A 6,672-nucleotide genomic window follows, 5' to 3' on the forward strand; every position below is an offset into this window, starting at 1 on the left:
GTGGGGGGAGACAAGAGACTGTGCCGGTCTGGGAGCTGGGAACTGCCACTCCAGAGCACCACCTCCCTGTGAGGACTTTGGCTCATCTCAGAGCAGGGGGAACAAGCCTCTTGCTGCTGGGTTTAATGACTGTATGAAAACAGCCTGTTGATCAGACCCTCCCCACTCCCCCTTTCTTTTGGTCCCGTTCTCAGCATTGCCATCCCAGTTTGTCCTGCCCCAGTTTTCCCTGGCACATCTGGCTTGTCCATCCCTCTCCTGTTCCCTCTTCCTGCAGCTTCTCTCTGTGTTTGGCTATAGTGAACCTCCCAGCTCATTTCTGCCCTTGTAGACAAGTTTTTTGATACCCATTCCCCATCCCTTGCTTCTAGAAACATCCTTTAGATCCTTTGCCTTCAAAGGGTCTCCAGGAGAACCCAGCTCCTTCTTGGTACATGGGTGCCAGGAGAAATGTCTTCCATGAGCCTGAGTGAAGTGTGTTGCCTGGTGAAACACACCATGAGTGCTGGAAATTTGTATCCATTATATACGAGATGCACTTTTGGACATGTTCCAATGGGTGGCTTCTCCAGCATCTCTAAGCTAAAAGCCTTTAGTGTCAATCCTCTGAACACAGTGACTTGCCAGTCTCTGTTCCAGAGCAGTGGGAAAACTCGGTGGAAAACCGGCCTCACCCCCACAGCCCTGAAGAGCCCTCAAACAAGGTGGCTTTCCTTGCTCGGGGGGGGTGATCTGTAGGGGCCTGGGGGTCTGGTGCAGGGTGTGCAGTGGTGGCTGCTGCCTCTGCGGGTGCTCTGGTCCCGCTTTGGGATCCTGTTCCTCTCGCAGCCACCGGAGGAGGGCAGGCTGGGCTCGGCAAACGCCTCACCCGCGGGGATACACATCTTCATGCGCTCCCCGGGGGTCTCACAGCCCGTGTGTGATGTTCAGAGCCCTGGAAGTGTGGAGTGCTGAACGAGGGGGGTTACCCACTCAGGGACCTGGACAGCCCCTGTTTGAGGTGGAGGGGAAATTTTGGGTCAAGATGATGGTGTTGGGCATGAGGCCAGGGGCAATCCCAGGTGCTGGTATCCACTCTTTTTGGGTTCCTGACTGTGCCTGATGGAGACTTGGGCACTGAGCTGTGCCAAGGTGGGTGGTGGGCAGCGACCTGAACCACCTGGCCTCACCCAGCCCTCTTGTTAAAGGGAATAGGGAAAAACTTGGCCTCCCTCAAGTCAGACCTGAGGGTCGTTGTCTGGAGATGGATGGTTTGAAGTGGTACAGGAGGATATGGGAGAGCTGTGCTCCCTTCCTGGAGGAAATATCGGTGCTGCCCTGAACACAAAGCTGCTCCGAAGGAAGAGGGGCTGCAGGGCAAAGCTCAGCACTGCATTTCTGTCTGTTTGAGAGCAGGTTAGGTTTAAAAAGCCAAGGAAATTCGGCATTCAGGGCACTCCCTGTTAAGTGCAGGTGCAAATAGCTTTGTAAGATCATGGAATTATGGCTGTTGTTTGCAAGTGAGCCTGTACAAGTGGAGACCGGCTTGTGTTGCTGGGTTTTAGAGGTGGAAGGGGGTTAGAAACCTGTGAGAGAAGCAGGATTTAGCACTTCAGTGCTGGGGGGTTGGTCCCTGCTGGAGATCTGATGGCTGGGGACAATTCCTGACTGAGGAGGGTTGTGTTGCACTTGGCAGTGCTTCAAGACTCCCTGCAACACCCAGCTACACCAATCAGAGGTTTTCTGCTGGCTGTCAGCTTTGAGTTGAAATCCTAGGGCCTTTTTAAAGTTCCTCTGGAAAAATGAAGCCTAGATGCAAGTGTCCCTGAAGCTCTCAGCCCAGGGATACAAGTGCAGGTGTGGTACCAAGCCTGGGATCAGTGCTGAGACACTTCCATCAGAGAGGTGTTTGGAAAGAAGTAGACAGTGTTTAATCATAGTCTGATTTTTTTAAAATTTCTTCTTATTTATTAGTGCAGTTTTAAGAAAGAGGCAAATTGGATCCTCTATGATTAGAGACACTTTGCAAGACATCTCTCCCTTTGATCAATATGCTAGTCTGGCTCAGCAGATAAAAGTGCTCTATATGAAGTACGAGGTATTATTCTTTTTTAATTAAAACACTTAAAATGCTGTTTGCGTGAGGTTAAGAAAACATTAAAATCCTTTCCTGAGTTATTATCAGACTATTAATTTAAGCAAAACCAAAGAGGCTTCCAAACCAAATGTACTTTTCCCCATGGAGATGACTGCTTCTCCCAGAATCTGTGTCCTGGACAGTGACAATAATATCAAGAAAAAAAAAAATTTCCCCAACTTTCTTTCTGATCAGCATCTCTTTCCAGGTCTAGGTCCAGCTCAGCCAGGCCACGCTCGGTGTGCAAAACTGGAGTGTATTTTAGCTTTAAGGCAGGCGAGGGCTTTGCAAGTTGCTCAGGACCTTTCTGGGTGAAATGAATTTTTGCTGCTGACCAAATCCGTGACAATCTTTAACGCTGCGTCTCTCCAGCCTCCCCCTGCCACTCTTGGTGTGCCGGAGCCTTCCCAAACAATGACAGCCGCCTGCTCCTCCGCACGCTGGGAGCTGGCTTTGCCTTTAAGCAGAGACAGAGAAATATTCTCAACTAAAGAAGGGACTGTCCTTTGGTGCACTCTTTAGAAATGGAAATACTCGATTCCCCTGAGTGGTTTCAGTGTAACCAAGAGCAGGGCCAGGGGCAGCTTCTCCCCCTGCAGTCTGGAGGGGCTGTGTGGCTGGGGATTCCACCAAAGTGATGGTCTGTGGAGATCTCCTCATCCTGTGTGAGAGGGAAGGGACAGCAGCCTTCCTTTCCAAAGCAGAAAGGCTGTACAAGGGAAGCAAATGTCCTTAGGGCTGCTGAGCTCCTGGACAGCAGGGAGGGCTGGGCTATGCAGCCAGGGCGAGGCTCAGGGAGCAGGGACGGGTCCTGCTCTGCTGGTTTTGATCCTGGCCCATTTCAGCGGCAAATCCCACCTTCCAAAATAACCTGAGGTTTGACCTGCTTTTCTCCTGGTTAATTAAAAATCTTATCTGTAGGCTCAAATGATGCCAGGCCAGGCTCTGGGAGAGCTTTGGGTAGTTGGGATCATGCGGTACAGGCTGGCAATACCAGGAATTGCAGGCAGTGGTGATGCTGTCTGAGGCCAGGGCATATTCCTGCTCAGGATGCGGGCGGGAGTGTCATTGCCCAGATCTTCTCTGATCCTTTGCCAAATGATCCCAGCTTGTGAAGTGGGATATGACCCCCTAATATGCCTCATCCCCCTCCTCGGTACAGCCCTGCCTTCCTCCAGCCCCATCCGTGAGGGTGCGGAGCATCCCTCCCCCAGCATCCTGCCAGCCCAGGCAGGAGCTGTGCTCTGATCCTGCCCTCGAGGTGACACCTTCCACGACCTTCACAGGGCTGTGCCAAGGGACCTGAGGAAGCGAGGGCAGCGAGAGCCTTTCCTCCTCGCCCCCGGCCATCCAAGTGGCCTCCGGCTCGGCCGCAGGAAGAGGCCAACGGCGGCGGGCGAGCCACCTCCTCAGCTTTGAGTATCACTTTCAGCTATTCTGAAGGTTAAACGCCTGTTTAGAGCTCCCTATTGAAGGTAGAGCCGGGGGTGCGGCATTGTTCGGGCGCCCTCCCGCTTTGTCTGGCCGCTTTCAGGGATGCCCTGAATGGGAAGCGGCCCCCCCAGCCCAGCACCCCGGCAGAAGGGCTCCTGGGGGAGAGGCGCTTCCTCCCGCCCTAATGACATTCAGGCCTCCATCGGTTCAGCTCCCGCTTTCTTTCTGCTGCAGTTTAACCCGGGCACAGAGGCCGGGCTCCATCTTACTGATCTCTGCTTGACACCCAATTACCACATGAATGGGAGAGAAAGGCTGCAAAAGGCTTTAACTCCCACTGACCCTCCTTCCCCTCTGCCTGCTTCCCCCTCTCCCCGTCCTACCCCCTCGCCTTTCTCCGGCGGAGGGAGTTCAAAACTGAGACGGGGGAAATCAAACAAAGCCCCGAGTAAGGAAACCCATTGTCACCGCCTCCGCGATGGCTCCCCTTTCGCCAGCTATTGTTCCCCTTGAAGTTTGACTTGCTGTGTGGAAGGATGCGAGCAGCTGTTTGTGCATTCCCCTGATGTTTTATTGAAAAATAATTGAATCGTCAGTTCAGGGCTCTCTGATAAAATGTTTCCTTGTGGCGCTGGGCCCTGCTGTATTTATAAACTACATTTCCCTGAAGGACGTGATGGCGACCTAAACCATTTCCTCCAGAATAAACCCTCAGCGGAGGGACAGAGGCATGTTCCTTCTTGCACTCAAGGGGAGAGAGAAAGCATGCAAATGGCAGGGGAAAAAAACAGAAGACAGGACTGAGACAAAAGAAATTACCTGTCTTTATTGCCAGGCTCAATTTCCAACCTGTTCCTTTGTCTGGCGCGGTGGGTTTTGTGGGAAGGGAGAGGTGGGTGCAGCCAGAGACCCTGGTCGGTGGCCTCCTGCCCCACGTAACTGGGATGAGCACCACGGCTGCCTGGGTCCTGCCCAGTGCCATTCCACACCTGGGAGCAAGTGAGGGATCTGTCAGGATCTGGAAAACTGGGGATCCAAAGAGAAGTTCAGCTTAAGTAAAGCACAGTGACACATCGCTGGGTTTGAAGGGGGAGATGGTGTGTTACAGGGAGCTGAACCCAGAGTACATATTCAAGGCAGGAGCCTTGTCTGTACCTGGTTTTGCTTAATGTAGCTGTTAATCAAACACCATCCCTGTTTACAGCACTTTAACAATGCCAGCATTACTCTTTCTCGAGGAGATTGTGTGCTTGCTTTCCCCATCCCAAGCATACCCAGAGAATTTATGGTGCTCTGATTTCAGCACCCAGTACGGAGACAGGACCCACTCCTAAGCACACATGTCCACAAAAACAGCCCCCCATATCTCTTATAGTCACTGTTTGACCAGGACAATTGTTAACAGTAACAAGCTTTGAATGTTTGAATGAGCCAAATTGATATTTATTACTGTTCCCTTTCTTTTAATTTATTTTTGCTTTTCAGGGAGGTACTAACACTAAATCTGTAATATTTTGCTGTATTTCTATAACTTGATTCTTTTAGGAGCCAATTCTCTTTTTATTTGGCCTCACAAATGACTTCTGGAAGCAAGAAGAATAGCTCATACAAAACTATAACTGCAAACTCTGATCTGGAGTTAAGATTGCCAGATCCTCTGCACACAGAATGCGTCGGTTATTTCTGAAGAGTACAGAAGGAAGATTTTTGTCTAAGGCTTCTTTCCTCAGCTGCTTTTCCATACATTTCCATCCTGGGCCATATCTCTGAGATCCTCAAAAGCCTTGGGATTTGAGAGATATTTAAAATCCAGATGGAATTTTGGGATGAAGACCACGGTCAACAGCTTCACGTCCCTGCCATCGCGTAACCCCGGCAGCGAAGGCAGCATTCATCTGCGAGGGACCGGCCTTTCCTGGGGCCCAGCCCGGAGAATGATCTCCTCGGGAGAACAAAAGGCCATTACAAACACCACCACCTTCTGCTCCCGGGGTTAGGCGTGCTCTGACCCCCGTTAGCATAAACGAAGAGCAATCTGTCTGTGTAAATTTATGCCCCTTGCACATAATGCATCATGTATATGCATAGCTGTTACATTTCTATGTGCATGCGTGCACGCGTACGTGGATTTTTTTTTTTTTGTAACCCCAAACCCCTCCGCTGAGTGCGGTTTTTCCACCAGTGTCGTGGGGGAGAAGCACAGCCCAGCTGTCACCGCCGTGGCTGCGTCCCGCCTGTGTGCACGGGGCTCCTCTGGGGACGGGAGGGGGGAAAACAAACAGGCGACAGATGTGAGCCGCGTTGTTTAACGCCGAGCTGGAGGTGCTCGGGGAAGGGCTCGCTGGGAAGAGCTGCCCGAGCAGGAGGGGGTGTGAGATGCCACCCCTGGCACGGAATGGTGTCTTCACGGCAGTGACAGCAGCGGTTGTGGGTCTCAGCCAGCCATTTCTGCCTCCCCGCAGTCCCGATGGGCTGCGAGGCCGTGGGTTGGATTCAGAGAGTCACGGAATCATCAGGGCTGGAAGGGACCTCTGGTGATCTCCCAGCCCAACCCCCCTGCCCAGGCAGGGTCACCTGGAGCGGGTGACACAGGAACGTGTCCAGGTGGGTTTGGGATGACTCCACAGACTCCACACCCTCCCTGGGCACCTGCTCCAGTGCTCTGACTTCCTCAGCGCAAAAAAGTTCTTCCTCATGCTGAGGTGGAACCTCTTGTGTTTCAGCAGCTTCAGCTGGGAAACCCCCACTGCAGCTCTCGCCTCCCCCCAGCCCAAGCGCTCCGGGCACGCCAAGAGGGCTCCGTGTGCGGCCCTAAGAATGTGCAAGGGGCTCTGTGCGCGGCCAGGCGCGAACTTGGTGCAGAAATGGGTATTTCAGAGTAACACCGCCTGGCGCCAGCGCCCGAGTATTTTAAAACAGCAGCGGCGGGGAACACAGCCCGCGTTGCCCGGCACCGCGGGAGCTCTTTCGGGGCTCTCCGGGGCCCCAGTGGATCCCCGGGGTGAGGCAGCGCCGCAGTCGGGCCCAGGCCCAGGCCCAGGCCGCCCCTCCATCCCCCGCCGTTGCCGTGGCAACGCGGCGCGGCCGGAAGCCGCTCGCGAGGCGCTTCCGGCGCGGCCCGA

This window comes from Empidonax traillii, unplaced genomic scaffold, assembly GCF_003031625.1.
Source record: "Empidonax traillii isolate 1590-97213 ecotype Southwest subspecies unplaced genomic scaffold, ASM303162v1 scaffold34:size3740991, whole genome shotgun sequence".
NCBI classification, from domain to species: domain Eukaryota; kingdom Metazoa; phylum Chordata; class Aves; order Passeriformes; family Tyrannidae; genus Empidonax; species Empidonax traillii.